This window comes from Halichoerus grypus, chromosome 2, assembly GCF_964656455.1.
Source record: "Halichoerus grypus chromosome 2, mHalGry1.hap1.1, whole genome shotgun sequence".
In the NCBI taxonomy this organism is placed as follows: Eukaryota; Metazoa; Chordata; class Mammalia; order Carnivora; family Phocidae; genus Halichoerus; species Halichoerus grypus.
In genome coordinates this window covers 29,476,798-29,497,956 of record NC_135713.1, presented here as the reverse complement: position 1 = coordinate 29,497,956, position 21,159 = coordinate 29,476,798, and the positions used below count along the sequence as shown (strand labels likewise).

Sequence of the window (21,159 nt, the reverse complement as noted above, 5' to 3'; positions counted from 1 at the left end):
AGACGTGCCCTGGCCTGGAGGCAGGACTGGGAGCGCTGCGGAGGGGCGCACAACCCAGGCCGCTGCAGTTTATAGCAGCACGGACAGAAACAGAGACAGTGTAGCCTGGAGAGCTCACTGAAGGACAGACTGAGGTCTCTCTGCTCTGAGGCAGAGGGTTGGAAACGGTCTCTTCTGCTCTGACTCGCGGAAGAGACGCGGAAAGCCGCCAGGGAAGGGCGCCAGAGAACAAAAGCCCCAAAGACTGATTCCCACTGAGCCCATCCCCTGCCACAGGGGGGCAGGGCAACTCCGCCCAAACAGGGTTGCCTGAGTAACAGCGCGGCAAGCCCCTCCCCCAGAAGACAGGCTGGGAAAACAAGAGGCCAGCAACCCTAAGGTCCCAAGAAAACAGGTGCATCTTGCTTGGGTTCTGGTCAATAATTTCGACCCTATACATTCCCTCAAACACCCATCAACAGAATGACTAGGAGGAGGAGCCCCCAAAACAGAAAAGACTCAGAGATTATGACTTATGCTGCAGATTTACAAATGGATGCAGACATAACCAAGATGTCGGAGATGGAATTCAGGCTAGCAATTGTGAAGACAATGGCTAGAAGGGAGAAATCAATTAATGGCAACATAGAGTCTCTAAGGGCAGAAATAAAAGGTGAATTGGCAGAATTTAAAAATGCTATCAATGAGATCCAATCCAATCTAGATAATCTAACAGCTAGGGTAACTGAGACAGAAGAGAGAATAAGCGATCTGGAAGACAGTATAATAGATAAAAAGGGAAAAGAGGAGGCCAGGGAAAAACAACTCAGAATCCATGAAAATAGAATCAGAGAAATAAGTGACACCATGAGGCGTCCCAATGTCAGAATAATTGGAATCCCGGAGGGAGTGGAGAGAGAGGGCTAGAAGATGTATTTGAGCAAATCGTAGCTGAGAACTTCCCTAATCTGGGAAATAAAACAAACATTCGAGTCCTAGAGGCAGAGAGGACCCCTCCTAAGATCAAGGAAAACAGGCCAACACCCCGGCATGTAATAGTAAAACTTGCAAATCTTAGAACCAAGGAAACCATCTTAAGGGCAGTTAGGGGGAAGAGATTCCTCACGTACAGAGGGAGGAACATCAGAATAACGTCAGACCTATCCACAGAGACCTGGCAAGCCAGAAAGGCCTGGCAAGACATATTCAGAGTACTAAATGAGAAAAACATGCAGCCAAGAATACTTTATCCGGCAAGGCTTTCATTTAGAATGGATGGAGAGATGCAGAGCTTCCACGACCGGCAGAAGTTGAAAGAATATGTGACCACTAAGCCGGCCCTGCAAGAAATATTAAGGGGGGTTCTATAAAAGGAGAAAGACCCCGAGAGTGATCTACAACAGAAATTTACAGGGACAATCTATAAAAACAATGTCTTCACAGGCAACATGATGACAATTAATTCATATCTTTCAATAATCACTCTCAACGTGAATGGCCTAAACGCTCCCATAAAACGGCACAGGGTTGCAGATTGGATAAAAAGACAGGACCCATCCATATGCTGTCTACAAGAGACTCATTTTGAACCTAAAGATACATCCAGACTGAAAGTGAAGGGATGGAGATCCATCTTCCATGCCAGCAGACCTCAAAAGAAAGCTGGGGTAGCAATTCTTATATCAGACAAATTAGATTTTAAACTAAAGTCTGTAGTAAGAGACACAGAAGGACACTATATCATTCTTAAAGGGTCTATCCAACAAGAAGATCTAACAATTGTAAATATCTATGCCCCCAACATGGGAGCAGCCATCTACATAAGCCAACTGTTAACCAAAATAAAGAGTCATATTGATAACAATACGTTAATTGTAGGAGAACTCAATACTCCACTCTCAGCAATGGACAGATCATCTAAGCAGAAAATCAACAAGGAAACAAGAGCTTTGAATGATACATTGGACCAGATGGACCTCATAGATATTTACAGAACATTCCACCCTAAAACAACAGAATACTCATTCTTCTTGAGCGCACATGGAACTTTCTCCAGAATAGACCATATACTGGGTCACAAATCAGGTCTCAACCGATACCAAAAGATTGAGATTATTCCCTGCATATTCTCAGACCACAATGCTCTAAAACTGGAACTCAATCACAAGAAAAAATTTGGCAGAAATTCAAACACTTGGAAGCTAAAGACCACTCTGCTCAAGAATGTTTGGGTCAACCAAGAAATCAAAGAAGAACTTAAACAATTCATGGAAATCAATGAGAACGAAAACACATCGGTCCAAAACCTATGGGATACTGCAAAGGCAGTCCTAAGGGGGAAATACATAGCCATCCAAGCCTCACTCAAAAAAATAGAAAAATCCCGAATTCACCAACTAACTCTACACCTTAAAGAACTAGAGAAAAAGCAACAAACGATGCCTAAGCCACGCATTAGAAGAGAAATAATTAAAATTAGAGCAGAAATCAATGAATTAGAAACCAGAAACACAGTAGATCAGATCAATGAAACTAGAAGCTGGTTCTTTGAAAGAATTAATAAGATTGATAAACCACTGGCCAGACTTATCCAAAAGAAGAGAGAAAGGACCCAAATTAATAAAATTATGAATGAAAGGGGAGAGATCATGACTAACACCAAGGAAATAGAAACAATTATTAGAAATTATTATCAACAACTATATGCCAATAAACTGAGCAATCTGGATGAAATGGAGGCCTTCCTGGAAACCTATAAGCTGCCAAGACTGAAACAGGAAGAAATTGACAACCTGAATAGGCCAATAACCAGTAACGAGATTGAAGCAGTGATCAAAAACCTCCCGAAAAACAAGAGTCCAGGGCCTGATGGATTCCCTGGGGAATTCTACCAAACATTCAAAGAAGAAATAATACCTATTCTACTGAAGCTGTTTCAAAAAATAGAAACAGAAGGAAAACTTCCAAACTCATTCTATGAGGCCAGCATTACCTTAATTCCCAAACCAGGCAAAGACCCCATCAAAAAGGAAAATTTCAGACTGATATCCCTGATGAATATGGATTCCAAAATCCTCAACAAAATCCTAGCTAATAGGATTCCAACAATACATTAAAAGGATCATCCACCACGACCAAGTGGGATTTATCCCCGGGATGTAAGGGTGGTTCAACATTCGCAAATCAATCAATGTGATAGAACACATTAATAAGAGGAGGGAGAAGAACCATATGGTCCTCTCAATTGATGCAAGAAAAAGCATTTGACAAAATACAACATCCTTTCCTGATTAAAACTCTCCAGAGTATAGGGATAGAGGGAACATTCCTCAAGCTCATAAAATCCATCTATGAAAAACCCACAGTGAATATCATCCTCAATGGGGAAAAGCTGAGAGCCTTTCCCTTAAGATCAGGAACACATCAAGGGTGCCCACTCTCACCACTGTTGTTCAACATAGTACTAGAAGTCCTAGCAACAGCAATCAGACAACAAAAAGAAATAAAAGGTATTCAAATTGGCAAAGAAGAAGTCAAACTCTCTCTGTTTGCAGACAACATGATACTTTATGTGGAAAACCCAAAAGACTCCACCCCCAAATTACTAGAACTCATCCAGCAATTCAGTAATGTGGCAGGATACAAAATCAATGCACAGAAATCAGTTGCTTTCTTATACACTAACAACGCAACTGTAGAAAGAGAAATTAAAGAAACGATTCCATTTACAATAGCACCAAAAACCATAAGATACCTCAGAATAAACCTAACCAAAGAGGTAAAGGATCTATACTCTAGGAACTACAAAACACTCATGAAAGAAATTGAAGAAGACACAAAAAGATGGAAAAATATTCCATGCTCATGGATCGGAAGAATAAACATTGTTAAAATGTCTACGCTACCCAGAGCAATCTATACCTTCAATGCCATCCCGATCAAAATTCCAATGACATTTTTCAAAGTGCTGGAACAAACAATCCTAAAATTTGTATGGAATCAGAAAAGACCCCGAATCGCCAAGGAGATGTTGAAAAAGAAAAACAAAGCTGGGGGCATCATGTTGCCCGATTTCAAGCTATATTACAAATCAGTGATCACCAAGACAGCATGGTACTGGCACAAAAACAGACATATAGACCAATGGAACAGAATAGAGAACCCAGATATGGACCCTCAACTCTATGGTCAAATAATCTTTGACAAGCAGGAAAAAACATGCAATGGAAAAAGGACAGTCTCTTCAATAAATGGTGCTGGGAAAATTGGACAGCCACATGCAGAAGAATGAAACTCGACCATTCTCTAACACCACTCACAAAGATAAACTCAAAGTGGATGAAAGACCTCAATGTGAGACAGGAATCCATCAAAATCCTAGAGAAGAACATAGGCAGTAACCTCTTTGACATCGGCCACAGCAACTTCTTTCAAGATACATCTCCAAAAGCTAGTGAAACAAAAGCAAAAATGAACTTTTGGGACTTTATCAAGATAAAAAGCTTCTGCACAGCAAAGGAAACAGTCAACAAAACAAAGAGGCAACCCACAGAATGGGAGAAGATATTTGCAAATGACACTACAGATAAAGGGCTGGTAACCAAAATCTATAAAGAACTTCTCAAACTCAACACCCAAAAAACAAATAATCAAGTCAAAAAGTGGGCAGAAGAGATGAACAGACACTTCTCTGAAGAAGACATACAAATGGCTAACAGACACATGAAAAAATGTTCATCATCATTAGCCATCAGGGAAATCCAAATCAAAACCACACTGAGATACCACCTTACACCAGTTAGAATGGCCAAAATGGACAGGGAAAGAAACAACAAATGTTGGAGAGGTTGTGGAGAAAGGGGAACCCTCTTACACTGTTGGTGGGAATGCAAGTTGGTACAGCCACTTTGGAAAACAGTGTGGAGGTTCCTCAAAAATTTAAAAATAGAGCTACCCTATGACCCAGCAATTGCACTACTGGGTATTTACCCCAAAGACACAGATGTAGTGAAAAGAAGGGCCATATGCACCCCAATGTTCATAGCAGCAATGTCCGCAATAGCCAAACTGTGGAAAGAGCCGAGATGCCCTTCAACAGATGAATGGATAAAGAAGATGTGGTCCATATATACAATGGAATATTACTCAGCCATCAGAAAAGATGAATACCCAACTTTTCATCAACACAGATGGGACTGGAGGAGATTATGCTAAGCGAAATAAGTCAAGCAGAGAAAGTCAATTATCATATGGTTTCACTTATTTGTGGAACATAAGGAATAACATGGAGGACATTAGGAGAAGGAAGGGAAAAATGGGGGGGGGGAATTGGAGGGAGAGATGAACCATGAGAGACTACGGACCTGAGAAACAAACAGGGTTCTAGAGGGGAGGGGGGAGGGGGGATTGGTTAGCCCGGTGATGGGTATTAAGGAGGGCACGTACTGCATGGAGCACTGGGTGTTATATGAAAACAATGGATCGTGGATCACCACATCAAAAACTGATGATGTATTGTATGGTGACTAACATAATATAATAAAATTAAAAACTACAAAAAAAAATGTGCAGTGGATCCTACATCACTTATACTTCAATAAAGCTATAAGATAATTTAAAAAAAAGAAACTATTACATGCCTGGCACTATGCTAGGCACTGAGGTTACAAAATAAGCTATGAGTTCTGTCTCCAAGGGGCTCAAAATCCAGTAAATTGTTCTGATGAATAAAATAGGCTTATGGGTATAGATGGGGTGATTGGCTCCCCCAACATTTGATTTAGTTCTCAACAAATGGACTAAAGCAAGCAATTCAGTCTACAACTGAGGACCAGATCCTAGCCCATGGGTCCAGTCAACCCCCAAAACCCAGCTTGAAGCCCATCAGTTTTAACCATTTTATAGTGAGAAGCCATGTACATGTACACACCATCCTTATTTATTTCTACATATGGCTAAGAATACATATGGGGAATAGTATTAATACTTTAAAAGTCCCAGAGTTCATTGTATATTTTCCACTTTTAGAAATGAAATCCAAAGGTATGCTCTCTTCACTTTTCACATCTGTGTTGCAGAGCCAAGAAGGATCATATGACAAAGACAAGAAGTTGGCACAACAGAATCTTTAGAAAGAATAGTCTAGCAAGACAGCTATTTTGAACTGCTGTTTCCAATGACCAAGATTGTTCATGTCTTGACATCTCTTGTAATACTCTTGTAGCTTGGGTAACATTGCAAAAGTGCAGTGTTAAGCTCTGGAAGTGTTAAATGTTGGCTCAAGGGCAAATACTATAGATCAAATTCTTTACTCTCTTTTCTCCTCAACTTTGCATCCCCTACTTCTTAGGGTTTTTGAAGGTTAATAGGACCTTTCCTTAGAACTGAAAGCTATTGCTACTACCTTTTCCACTTTGAGAAAAAAAAAATCATAAAAGAACAGTGGTTGCCAGGGTTTGGGAGGGAAAGAGACAGATGAATATGCAGAGCACAGAGAATTTTTATGGCAGTGAAGATACTCTGTATGATACCATAATGATGGGTACATGTCATTAAACAGTTGTCCAAATCTGTAGATTATGCAACACCAAGAACAAACTGTAAACTATAGATCCTGGGTGATGATGATGTGTCAATGTAGGTACATCAGTTGTAACAAATAACCACTCTAATAGGAGATGTTGGCAATGGGGGAGGCTATGCATGTTTTGGGATGGGGGTGTATGCGAAATCTCTCTACCTGCCTGTCCATTTTTTTGTGAACCTAAAACTTGTCTAAAAATATAAAGTCCTAATAAAAAAAATTAACATGCAAATGGTAATCAACCTCATTAGGGTTATATTAATCCTAATAAAAAATGAGATATTACTGCCCAACATATTGACTTTTTAATTACAATAATCAAGGTGTTCCCATAGTAGGTAGGAGTGTATATTGGCATGTTCCTCTGGACAGTAATCTGGCAAGATGTATAATGAGCCTTTTGAAAAGTTCCTGACAATGAATGCATAAAATATTTCCAAAAGACTATATAGTAAAGTGTTAACTGCTTTTTTAAAAAAAAAATCACTAGTTGCTGAATAGATAGCTTCTTAAAAAGTAACAAGATTAGATCAATTCACAATCCATGCCAAAGAAAGAAAAAAATTTCCCATCACCCATGAGGCCTTTCCGGGGGAGCTGTGTGGCCTAAAGAGCCCTGAGCAGAGTTGTATCCAATGCTGCCCACAACCCAAAACACCTCCTCCTCTTACCCTAACCCACTGCTAACACTCCTGTATTATTGACCCTTTTAGATTCAGATGCTGAGGCTGAATTGTCCTCTGGGAAAAGAAAGTAAAAATCCAAATGGCCCACGTTGCCCAGAGAGTCTCAGAGGACCAGTGTAAGGTAACCCCATGGGGTTGGTTTGCATGATCACCATGGACCTAGTGGGGGTATGACAAAGGCCAATGTGAGATGCATGAGGTGATGACAGGAAACTTTGGTTATGGAAAATTTTCTCGAGAACCAGTACATCATATTGTAAAAAACTAATCTGGAGTCAAGTGATGAATTATTCCATACACAATCACCAAATCTTAATTCTTTTCAAATGTCAATGTGTTTTTAAAGATCCGTGATTCAAAGCACTCCTTTCACTTTTATTCAATCTCCTAATAAAGGCAGACTTGCTGTCCTCATTAAGCTCAATTTATTGGCACTTGAAGCATACGGACTTCCTAGTATATGATTGCCCTAATTTCACTGGAAGTTCCAAAGCCAAGGAACTCCGCTGATGAAAATCATCTCTCCCCAATACTCCCTTTCTGACTGGGCACCTCTGTGCATTGAAAACACATTTTCAATTATAACTAGGAAGGACTTTCTCAGTTCTTATCACATTAATCTTGTGGTCTTAATGTTTTTACTGGAAGTCCATTTCTCCCATATGTCCTTTCCTTAAATCACTTTGAGAATGGTGTGAGATACTTCATCAAGGAGAGGGCCCAGTGCAGATGTGGAAGGAAGGAGAGAGAAATCAGGAACAATCTTCAACATTTGTTCTCTAATGGCAAGCAGCCTGACCCTCCTGTGTAGAACATTTGAACCAAATACTCACTTCTGAAGCTGATGGGAATCATTCTGTCTGAAACAGAAGTCCCTCATTGTAATGTGGTTTTCATGAGCAGACATTTTGGGGCAGGGGGAGGTTTGGGACAAGAGGATGTCAAATATGGCCATGAAAACCTAACATTGTGAAGCCTACAAAACACTCATAGCTGCAATATGGCATCAGTCCCAATTCCCAATATGTCACAGAGGCATTTACCACATCACCCAGTGACTCTCCCAAGCACATCTACTTTGTGCTTGCTTTGTGCCCTTGGACAAGTCACTCTTCACCTCTGAGTCTCATTTCTCATCCATACCAAGTAAAGCCTGGACCAGGGGACCTCTATCGTCCATTATAAATACCTATTCTGTTCTGGAATCCAGTCCATGGAATCATCTTGATTCTCCCCTAGTGACCACGCTTTGTCTTGGTGCCTTAATTCTTCATGACATCACTATTTTTAAGACTCCTCAAGAAGTATACTCTGATTTTTTTAAAAATCACATCCAAAATGCCAAGAGAGAACCTCTTCAGGTGCATGTTAAGGATGGTTCACGGAGAAAGTTGGTAAAAGCCTACGATCTGCTGAATGGACCTTCTAAACACCATCTATGCAGACGGGCCCACAGCTGGGGGCTGACTTGGCCCCTTGGGGTACATTTGGCAATGTCTGGAGCCATTTTTGTCATAACTGGGGGTGGAAAGGGGCTCCTTTTATCCTCTAATAGATAGAAGCCAGAGATGCTGCTAAATATCCTGCAATGCACAGGACAGCCACCGACAACCAAGAATTATCCGGCCCAAAGTGTCATTGTACCAAGGTTAAGAAGCCCCGGCGCAGTCCACAGAATCAGTACTCAGTGCAGCCAGCTCCCCAGAGTCAACTGTGTGCATCTCTTTCCAGTTCCTCATTCATAAGATAACTTTAGCAGCTTGAAATTGGCCAAGGGGGGCAGTATTTACACCACAGACATCAGCACACTCTACAAAGCAAGGCGATTCTATTTCGGAGAGCCAGCTTAAACAGCTGCCAACACACCACTACTCGGAACCAACAGCTGATAAAACTGATTCAAAACTCAAAGGTGCTTTCAGCAAGAAGGCTGCATTGTGGCAAAACTAGAGATGATTTTGCCTACGGGCAAGGAGTCTGACCTCATAGCACCGCCACGACAACAAAGGTACACTGTGAGCAGGTGGTAGAAGCCTCTCCTGTCTTGTTTCGTTTGCTTATTCATACACACCCTGCCTTCTTCCAGAAAGCGTTTGAGGCGACAATTTAGGACATAAACCATATGCTTGTTTATTAAAATCCTCACAGGAAATGCATGATGGAATAATAATTCAAGACATTTAATTGCGAAAACTTGACATACAAAAGTAAAGATCAACACACAACAGGTACAAAGCCTGAGGAGCTAGCAAGTCAGTCTTTCCGTACCTGGCCCGGCAAACTGAGAGGTGCATTTCCTGGTGAGTCCTGGAAGTCGGCAAAGCTGGACTCCGCTAGATTCCCCCACGAGGAACCGTGGGGCCAGCACTGCGGTTCTCAAAGGGCTTCATGCAGATACTGGGTGCCCTACAGAGACTCAAGCCACGTTGGAGGGAAACCCTTTCCTGAGTTTGCTCCTTATTGCTGTCTTGATATTTGCCTCTGGTTGCTATGACGAAATCTGGCACTGGAATTTTTCTGGGAACAAATAGGAAATAGTTGTGGGAGGAGATTCAAGACCCCACGCACATTTAGGTTTGGTTATAAACATTCATGATAAAATAAAGCATTGACTCATTAAACCCTCCCAAAAAGAAACCCCCCAGATATTTTTTTAATCCCCATTCAACATTCCTTTGTTCCAGAGGTGACCAGCTAGAAGCTATTTGTTCTAGACAAGGTCACCAGCAAGATGAACTAACAGGGTAGAGAACTGACCAGTGGAGGTCGGTTGGTCACCCTGCGCCGAGACACACTCTGCTTTCAGTGTGTTTGATTTCTGGAGCTGAAAGTGCTAATCCCACACAGGGGAAATTTCCCATTTGCTAGAGTTGATTATCTCGTCCAGCCTCACTGAAGAGAAAACCAGGGCTGCAGCCTTTCAAACCCTGGCACCGAGGGTCTGGGAGATCTTATGAGAGCATTCAGGCCTCTGACACGCCTTGGACACAGATGTGCTGGGTGTCTCTTTGTCTTTGTCTATATTTATCGAAGGCTTCTGTATCTAAAACTTTGTTTCTGGGGACGCCTGGGTGGCTCAGTCGGTTAAGCATCTGCCTTTGGCTCAGGTCATGATCCTGGGATCCTGGAATGGAGGCCCGCATTGGGCTCCTTGCTCAGTGGGGAGCCTGCTTTTCCCTCCTTCTCTGCCTGCCACTCTGCCTACTTGTGCTCTCTCTCTCTGTCAAATAAATAAATAAAGTCTTTTTAAAAATAAAATAAAATTTTGTTTCTGAATCTCCACTTCTGACCTAAGCCCTATTACTCTCTCAGTTCCCATCCACCAACTTGTCTTCTAGAGCCAGCCTTGTATGAGGGAAAAAGCAGCCGCCGTCCCTATGGAATGCTTTGAAGGGAGTGTGGAAGCCCACTCTACCCTATATGGGCTGGTCAGTGCCTTCTTATATTTGATGAAATATAAGAAGATGGATGTGGGGAGATGTGCTGAAGAAATAGCCTACTGATCCTTTAAGGGGCCATCTGGCTTCAACCTATCTTTCCCATCATATCCCCTAATGCTCCCCAATGAACATACTCCACTCCAGTCAGGCTCATATCCCACCATCTCTTGCACCTACCATAGATGCCTCAGAAGTAGTGATTCAAATACAGTAATTTTTATCTCTCAGAATTCCTTGAAAGAGAAAACAGATCTGTTTGGAGGAAATATTTAAGTAAGCCAGCTGGGGAGGACAGACAAGATCTCTAGGTTTGTTCAGAGAGCAAACAGTGGTCACCAAACTACTATTCATAAAATAAGTTAGGAAGTAAAAGGCAACAGCTTAGCAGGAGGCTGGGCCCACGCGGGAGGGGACTAAGAGTAATAACTCTAAGACTATCTAGTGTTTACCTCTACCTGGCACTGCTCCAATCTCTCTCTATGTATCACTCATTTAACTCTTACAACAACCCTAAGAAGGAATCAGTAATATTATTCCCATCTCATAGATGGGGAAACAAATGTCCACAGTGGTTCAGTAAGTTGCCCAAGGTCACTTGGTTAGTGAACGGTGGAGCTAGTGAGCAACAGTCTGATGCTAGAATCTGTTTTGAACCACTCTGCGAGTGCCTCAGTGAGTAAGCCTCTGGGCACAGTTGAGGAAGGACGACAAGGCAGAAAGCTACAGGGATTTCATCAAATATGAGAAGGTGCCAGTGTAAGACCCGCCATTATTTTATGTATCGCTATGAGAATGGCTATGATATTTATTATTTTATATTATACTATGACACACCATCACAGTAAGACAGATTCTGATTCAGAGATATCAAATATTCACATTTGAAAGAGGTGCATCTCAGATCGGAAGTCAAGTATTGAAGGGGGATTATGACCCTGTTTGCTGGAGAGGATGCCATGAGATCTTCTCCATCTCTCCTTGAAATCCTCAGTGAGGTCTATGTTTCTCATTAGTGCTTTTGTGGGTATAGACTCTTGGGGGGGAGGTGGTGGCAGGGAAAGCTTGTAGAAGTGCTGTGTGTGGAGGTGTGTGTGCACACGCAAGCACGCACATGTGCGCCCCACGCGTGCAAGCATCAGTGAACAGGTGCAGGGCAAAGACAATTTTAGCAAGTTCAAAATTACCCTACATTTAGTGATAAAAAGAAAATATAGCTTCATATTTTCTATAATTGCTCTAATCTTTTTCCTGACCCTTCACTATACTATGTAGGGATGGAAAATTAAACATCATCCAATCCAATAATTTACACAGTCTCCTAGATATTTCAATCTTGCAGTTTCCGCCCCCCCCCCAACTCTCCCATTTCTCTCCAAGGTGGCCCCTCGAGGAAGAGTTTACTTTACCTGGTGGTGGCATGAAGAGTTTATTTTACCTGGAGTTTACTTTACTTGGGGTGGCTTGACCCACATGATTCATATGCACAGGTCCCTGTACCATCCTCTGGGTCCTCTGCATCCTCCGTAAAGACTTGGATGCTGAAGTCGGTAGAGCTCTGTGCTCTCTTGGCAGGGCCCTGCTGCCTGAGCTCCACTTAGGTCCTCACAAGAGTCACAGACCCCCTGAGGTCCAGCTCCATTTCCCATTTCATCTCCATCCAGGGAGTCCCCATGGTGGCAACACCCTGCTAAGTTCATCGGCTGGGTTGACTCATGGCACTCACAGCACTCTTGTTCAATGAGCCTGGGTGTGAGGTCCTTCCTGTCACCGCCCACTACGTTGAAGTCAGCATACTAAATAAGCTAGAGCCATGCTGGATCTCCTGCTGATTCCCTAAGAGGCACTCCTGCTGGCTGTTACCTGTGCCCAGGAGACAGTAATCACGTGAAGGGGGAACACAAACATTAGATAGACATGCAATTAGTACTGACGGAATTAATAAAGATTCTTATCACTTACTGAATGTGTTAGCATGGGTGTTAGTCCTAATTCTCATAAATATGAAGCCACCGATCTTCCCCAAGGGAGAGAGGGGGACACATGCAGCATGCGCATGTGCTCTTCAGGTCAGATATTCTTCTGGCTGACTCCCCCACGATAATAGGACCCAGTAGAGGCAAGCGGGCATATGTGTGTGTGCGTTGGGAGTTTGTCCAGAAGTTTGGGTTGTCATGGCTAGAGAAGTGATGGACTGAAGAGCTGATACTGAAATCTCATCCATGTCCAGAAGTCTGGATGAACCCACCAAGAGCCTAAGACAGAGCACCAGGCAGCCTGTCTCTCCCTCTCTATTCTAGAGCCGCCAAACATGGAGAAGCCTGTCCAGGCCAGAGAGCTGCCCTTTGCCTCTTTCTCCACAATTCCGTTCTTCCTCTTGCCAGAATATCTACCATCTGTCACCTCAACTGACCTTGTCCCTCTGTTCAATGAGTGGAGTGCTGGAGTTCCACATTTTCCCAAAAAAATCCTCAGAAGGCCAAAAAAAAAAAAAAAAGCATTCGAGAATGAGCTCTGAAGAGAGAAGAGGACAGAGAGGAGCAGTACCACTCCCCTCTCCCAGGAAAGAGGGCTCTCTGGACCTCACACTTCTGGCGCTCCCCTGGCTGTGCCCCTTTCCTGCCTGAGTGGTCCCAAGCCTACTTCCAGAGCCTTCCTGGGTGGGTTCTCTCCAGGGCCGACCACGTCTCCAGGGCACACACCCCTAAGCCCAAGAAGTGGTGGAAGGGTGGCTGTTTGCAGGGATGGACTTGGACGTGCAGGCTGGGAAGTCTACACATGTGTGTGGCCTGTGCCTCTAGTGTGGGGCCACCAGGGAAAGAGGTGAGTCCCCAGGCCCTGAGCCACCACATTCCTGCACGAGCCTACATAGTCTTCTTTTTTTTAAATTTTTTATATATTTATTGGGGGGGCAGAGAGAGAGAGAGAGAATCACAAGCAGACTCCACGCTGAGCGCAGAGCCCGACATGGGGCTCGATCTCATTTCCCTGAGATCTTGACCTGAGCAGAAATCAAGAGTCAGATGCTCAACCGACTGAGCCACCCAGGCGCCCCGAGCCTACATAGTCTTGATTCAAACCTGCCCTCTGTGCAGGTATACTTGTCAAGGCAGGAGGGTGAAACATATTTTACTTAACAGTTTGTCCGCTTGATTTACAACTTTTAAATATTTAGATGTGGTATGTGAGCCTCCATTTTTACTTGTGCAGGGGCCCCACAAAAGTGAGGGGAGGACCTGGGGAAGGGAGGGACGGGCAACTCTCTGCACCAAAAAAGACCAAACTTGATTCTCTGCTGTGTGGTGCTTAGAATAGTGCATAGTACACACTCAAATACATGCTGAAAGAGAAAGGAAGGAAGGAAAGAAGGATGAGGCTGCGAGAGGGAAAGGGAAGGGCTTGTGTTAAACCGTTCACATTTCAGGAGTTTTACGGATTCAGAAAAGCCGGAAATCAAAGCTGGCCTCCACCATCCCACTTGCGTGTCCTTGGGTAGCAGTAGGCTATATGACATCTCCAAATCTCATTTCCTCACCTGGAAAATGGGGACGCCATGCCTATGAAAAAGAGAAAACAGATAAGTATTAACTACTTACATTATTCTCATCATCATCAATTTTTATTATTATATACCCCATCTCCCTAATCTTATTTAACTTATAAGTCATATTCTGAGGACCAATTTGTTTCAAACAATCTCAGGAAGTTTACTGCTATTGATGGGCCCAACATGGAGGGAGAACTATTTCATGATCCCCATTTCAGCCCCACTAACATCCTCAAATGCTCCCCAACTACCATGGCAGATGTTGCTGGTGCCCCGTCCATATGCCTGGGCACGGACCCCTTCAATACTCAGCAGCCTGACTTCCAATTGCCAGCGCCAGCATTTCTTTGCATAAAGGCATCCCCAGTCCTCCTCTACTTTGCCACTCGAATGGCCAGACAGAAGTACCAGAGAATTAATGTCCAGGAAGCAGCCTTCAACCAATGTCAGATGGAAGTGAGTATAAATACCCCAGCTCTCTCACTCCTACAGGAAGATAACTCCAGGGTACATGGTCTATACTGAATCCCAGCAGGATCACATTATATTTGCCCTCAGTGGTAACTTGCTGGATAAGGAATCCTTTGGTTGCTACACAAATATGCATGAGCATGGTCATGCCAGTTACTATGACCAGTGAATATCCCTTCTAATTGGTCAGTGCTCACGCCTTACTCCTTGTTAAATATTTTTAAAACCACCTCTTCACATTTAACCAATAAGTTGCTCCTACAAGTGCTTCTTGAGAAATATCAATATTCTATAAAACTAGATCCAGCAGCAATTTCACCTGATAAACTAATAAATATGCATTGTTTCCTCCTTCCTACAACATGGCATTAAGATTCGATAGTTGAGTGGAACAGACGATATAAGATCATTCAATGCTTCCACCTACATCTAAAAGCCAGCAGACACCACAGGTTTTATTTTTTTTTTTTTGAAATTTTCCCATGTGTTTAAATGAGTACCATGACCCCACACAGTCTATCAAATAGGGCATCTGCTCTTATGTACTTTTGTACTTGGCAGTGACCTCAGGGCTTGACAAATACGCTGTCTCGGTGTTTTTATTTATTATCTCATAATCCCTTGGATGGTGACACATTCTGAGATTCTATCAAATATAGTAAGATCCCTATATGAATGTAACGTAACAAAAAAGATAACCTAGATCTGGAGTGGGTGAATGCCAACCCAAACAGTGGCTAAACAAGGCAGCTGTTTGCAATTAGGTCCAATTAACACATTTTAAACATGGCCGAGCTGGGAATCTCTTTGAAGTGTGCTGCTGGTGAAGGTTTTTCTTGAAAGGGGTTTCTGAGTAGGAACCAGTCAAAGCCCACAGCTGAACAACTCAACTTCCCATTTTGACTTAAGTGCCTTGCAGAGTTCACAGTTTTAGAGTTCATTTTCCCCAGTTATGTGTGTAAATATTTCAAACATGTAATGAAATTCTGGAAAGCCATCTTTGCTGAAAAGAACATTTTAAAGCCAAGAGGAGAGAGGAAAGCAAGGGCAGGGCTCCTGTGTTCTCAGTTGCATTCTGTCGAACTGCCAATCTCCACTTAAAACATAAATTGCATAATATTTATTTATGTCATAAGCATATAAGAACATCGTCTACTCTGAAATAAAAGCTCCGTGAGGGCAAAAACTTTGTCTCACTCATCACCATATCCCTAGCACCTAGACTGATGCACAGCAGGCCTGCAGTGGATATCAGTTGAATGAATGGAGGGATGGATGTTTACGGAGTGAATAAACAAATGCATGAATGAAGTAATAAAGTGAATTAATTATATACATATGTTTGGAAAACACAAGCTAAAGTCCCTAGCCCACATGTGTGTGACACAAAGGCACCACACATACACTGAGAAAGGGAGAGAATTGTCTTAATTCTCCTAATTTTGCTGGTGCTGCCTATTTGGGGATAATTTGGGACTTAAATCTCAGCTTCACAAGGCGTCTGGCTGGCTCAGTCAGTAGAGTTTGTGACGCTTGATCTCGGGGGTGTGAGTTCAAGCCCCACACTGGGTGTAGAGATTATTTAAAAATAAAATCTTAAAAAAAAAAATCTCAGCTTCATTTTTCATATCTGACATAAAGCCGAGGAACCGTGCCTAGCTCATTTATTAAGTAAGCACTTAATAAGTATTTGAGGACTAGTGAGTGAAAAAACTAAATGGGGCTTGGTTCCATGGTCTCTGACCAGAAGAGGCCCGATGTCTAAGTGCCTCACTCCTTGTGTATTTCCTGAGTCTTGTCCCCCCACTGACCTCCCTGCATGACCTTCTCATTCACAGACACCGGGCCCAGCCACACAAGAGAGCTTTGGGAGAAGAGGCAGGGAGCCATCCTCCCTCCCACCAGTCCTGTCTCTGAGATGGAAGGGTCTGTCGCTTTGTTCCAGGTGAGGCAGACAGGAGGTCGTGGGAGGTCTGCTAGGAGGCTGGGTTCTACAGCTGGGCTGCCCATTAAAAATGCAGATTCCCGGCTCTCAGCCCCCAAGGCTCCGACTCATAGTGGGTCTGGGATGTAACTCAGGAACCCGCATAGGAACTACCACTCTGGTAATTCCCATGTAGAGGATAAACTGTTAGGGACTCGGGTTGGAAGGAAAGCATTCCGAAAGGAGAAAACTTCCATCCCTGAGTGCCGCCTGGAAAGTAAGTCCATGTCTGGTTGGTTGATGCCATCCTGGAATATCGCTTCAGGGAAATTCTCATTCTCTAAAAAGACCACAACGTACTTTAACTTAAAAGAGAAAGGCATAACACATATTCTTTCCTTGCTGTTGTGGTAGGCCTCTCACACACGCTCACATACACATTTCATCAACCAAAGCATTTTAGCTCCTGAGAAGTCTGAACACTAAAGACAGAGCCCTTGAGCACAGTTTGAGAAACCACCCACATCTTCTCAGACCCACTTTTCCCTTCAAGGAAATTTAGAGGTTTGCTATCATAGAAACAAACCAAAATAATAATAACAACAACAACAACAACACCTAGAAAATCGTAGTTGGGAATATCCATGCTAAAGAAAAGCAAGGAGGAGGAGCACAGACGCTGGCCTCTAGAAGCAGAAGAGGTCTGGAAACTGCCCATCAGGACAGAAGGGAAGGTCGGACCAGAGCAGGACTCCAGTCAAGCACTGGAATGACAAGTTCCTGCAGCCTGATAATTTAGAGGCTTACAACGTATCTGTCCACACGACAACTAATTTCAGAGTCAATGATGTACTCCTTGAAGACAGCCTAGAAACCTGGAAAATTCGAGACAAATGACCTGTTAGCATAAAGGAGCTCAATGGTTTAAATCCTCCATTCATCATGCCCTGCATGAAAGGCTTCCTCTGTAAACAGAAGAGCAAGACCACACTGCCTTGTATTAAGATATGCTCAGCTTGTTTAAAAGGGGGCATTATTTTCCACTGGGCATGTGGTTTCTTCGTGATTTCACACACACACTGTGCACAGAGCAGACAACTTTTTTGACAGGCTCTTGGGCTTAGCCTTTTTGTACTACCTTGGGAAGCTTAACCACAGAACTAGATGGATGCATCTACAGTACCAACGGGTCAGAACTTCATCTCTCACCGGCCACCAATATCTCTCCCCTTCCCACTGCCTTCCCACCCTGCAACCACCAGTCTCTTTGTTCTTGGATCTCTCTGGATAGACAAAGGTACTTATGTTTTGTTTATATCTATATAAACTATAAACTATATCAAATATAGTTTAAAAAAATAAATGGTCACTGTATTAAGCATGTATTGTATTATGACAATTACAAAACATGAGATTCTAATCATTTCTGTTGACTCCCAACCATTAGGCTCATGGCAAAGACCTTGTGACTATATGATGAATGTGGGAGACTTCTCATAAACGTCAGGAGGGAGGAGAAGATACCACGTTCTGTGCAGGCTAGTTTATGCTGTGGCAGCAAACACTACCCAAATCTCAAAGGCCAACAAAAAGCCTCTTTCTCATTCCAGCACATCTTCATCTGAGTAGCCAGGCACGTGGGAGAGAAGAAGAGAGCACAGTCTCACACCAGCAATCACACGCTGGGTCTGGTTGTGCCACACATCACCTCCATACACATCTTCTCACCCAGAACTAATCATGTGACCCAACCACTAGTCACCCAATGACAAGAGGGCCAGGAAGTAAAATCCTCTCCTGTGTCTGGAAGTCAAAGAGTCAGAAAGATCTAGAGAACAGCACTAATGACCACCAAGAGAGGAGGAAGGAAGGGAGAAGAATCCAGCAACTGAGTGCTATTGAGGAAGACACACTGAAAAATCTCACCTACTGTCACTGACTATACCTTCGTCCCGACTCAGCGGCATCTCCCACTGCCTATAAAATCCTGCAAGTTTTGTAATTTAAAAAAAGATAACAAAGATTTGTTTAATCACAAGTTTTTATTTCATGTTTTCATTTGCCATGCATGAAATAGGCATTCTCATACATGACTTTTATAAACAAAGTTAATCAGGTCTTTCTGGAACATTACTGGTTATGTGTAGAAAAAACATTTAAAAGTTTCATTACCTTTGACTCTATGATTCTACATCTAGAAATGAATCCTAAGGGAATAAGCAGAAATGCAGATAATGATTTATGTAAAAGGATATTTTCTTAATCGCATTATTATTAATGTTCCAAACTGGAAGTAGCAGAAATGTCCAATAAAAGAGGACTGGTCAAGGGGAGCCTGGTTGGCTCAGTCAGCTGACCATCGACTTCTTTTTTTTATTTTTTTATTGTTATGTTAATCACCATACATTACATCATTAGTTTTGGATGTAGTGTTCCATGATTCATTGTTTGTGCATAACACCCAGTTCTCCATGCAGAACGTGCCCTCTTTAATACCCATCACCAAGCTAACCCAGCCTCCCACCCCCCTCCCCTCTAGAACCCTCAGTTTGTTTTTCAGAGTCCATCGTCTCTCATGGTTCGTCTCCCCCTCTGATTTCCCCCCCCTCATTCTTCCCCTCCTGCTATCTTCTCTTTTTTTTTTTCTTAACATATATTGCATTATTTGTTTCAGAGGTACAGAACTGTGATTCAACAGTCTTGCACAATTCACAGCGCTCACCATAGCACATACCCTCCTCAGTGTCTATCACCCAGCCACCCCATCCCTCCCACCCCCCCCCACTCCAGCAACCCTCAGTTTGTTTCCTGAGATTAAGAATTCCTCATATCAGTGAGGTCATATGATACATGTCTTTCTCTGTTTGACTTATTTCGTTCAGCATAACACCCTCCAGTTCCATCCACGTCGTTGCAAATGGCAAGATCTCATTCCTTTTGATGGCTGCATAATATTCCATTGTGTATATATACCACATCTTCTTTATCCATTCATCTGTCGATGGACATCTTGGCTCTTTCCATAGTTTGGCTATTGTGGACATTGCTGCTATAAACATCGGGGTGCACCTACCCCTTCGGATACCTACATTTGTATCTTTGGGGTAAATACCCAGTAGTGCAATTGCTGGATTGTATGGTAGCTCTATTTTCAACTTTTCGAGGAACCTCCATACTGTTTTCCAGAGTGGCTGCACCAGCTTGCATTCCCACCAACAGTGTAGGAGGGTTCCCCTTTCTCCACATCCCCGCCAACATCTGTCATTCCCTGACTTGTTAATTTTAGCCATTCTGACTGGTGTGAGGTGGTATCTCATTGAGGTTTTGATTTGGATTTCCCTGATGCCAAGCGATGTTGAGCACTTTTCCATGTGTCTGTTGGCCATTTGGATGTCTTCTTTGCAGAAATGTCTGTTCATGTCTTCTGCCCATTTCTTGATTGGATTCTTTGTTCTTTGGGTGTTGAGTTTGATAAGTTCTTTATAGATTTTGGATACTAGCCCTTTATCTGATATGTCATTTGCAAATATCTTCTCCCATTCTCAGTTGTCTCTTGGTTTTGTTGACTGTTTCCTTTGCTGTGCAAAAGCTTTTTATCTTGATGAAGTCCCAATAGTTCATTTTTGCCCTTGCTTCCCTTGCCTTTGGCGATGTTTCTAGGAAGAAGTTGCTGCGGCTGAGGTCGAAGAGGTTGCTGCCTGTGTTCTCCTTTAGGATTTTGATGGACTCCTGTCTCACATTGAGGTCTTTCAACCATCTGGAGTCTATTTTTGTGTGTGGTGTAAGGAAATAGTCCAGTTTCATTCTTCTGCATGTGGCTGTCCAATTTTCCCAACACCATTTATTGAAAAGACTGTCTTTTTTCCATTGGACATTCTTTCCTGCTTTGTCAAAGATTAGTTGACCATAGAGTTGAGGGTCCATTTCTGGGCTCTCTATTCTGTTCCATTGATCTATGTGTCTGTTTTTGTGCCAGTACCATACTGTCTTGATGATGACAGCTTTGTAATAGAGCTGGAAGTCTGGAATTGTGATGCCGCCAGCTTTGGTTTTCTTTTTCAACATTCCTCTGGCTATTCAGGGTCTTTTCTGGTTCCATACAAATTTTAGGATTATTTGTTCCATTTCTTTGAAAAAAGTGGATGGTATTTTGATGGGAATTGCATTGAATGTGTAGATTGCTCTAGGTAGCACTGACATCTTCACAATATTTGTTCTTCCAATCCATGAGCATGGCACATTTTTCCATTTCTTTATGTCTTCCTCAATTTCTCTCATGAGTATTTTATAGTTTTCTGAGTACAGATCCTTTGCCTCTTTGGTTAGATTTATTCCTAGGTATCTTATGGTTTTGGGTGCAATTGTAAATGGGAACGACTCCTTAATTTCTCTTTCTTCTGTCTTGTTGTTGGTGTATAGGAATGCCACTGATTTCTGTGCATTGATTTTATATCCTGCCACTTTACTGAATTCCTGTATGAGTTCTAGCAGTTTTGGGGTGGAGTCTTTGGGGTTTTCCACATAAAGTATCA

The 21,159-nt window shown here is 42.7% G+C and overlaps 1 long non-coding RNA gene across 1 annotated transcript in view; it reads right to left on the bottom strand.

Annotated features, from left to right (window-relative positions):
• Nucleotides 1-14,244, bottom strand: part of LOC118547543 (uncharacterized) — a 381,044-nt gene extending 366,800 nt beyond the window's left edge. The window contains exons 1-2 of the long non-coding RNA XR_013445302.1: nt 14,221-14,244; nt 9,517-9,765 (exon numbers count right to left, since the gene is read on the bottom strand). This is a non-coding gene — a long non-coding RNA (uncharacterized LOC118547543). The remainder of the gene's footprint in view (nt 1-9,516; nt 9,766-14,220) is intronic.
• Nucleotides 14,245-21,159: the final 6,915 nt, after the last annotated feature.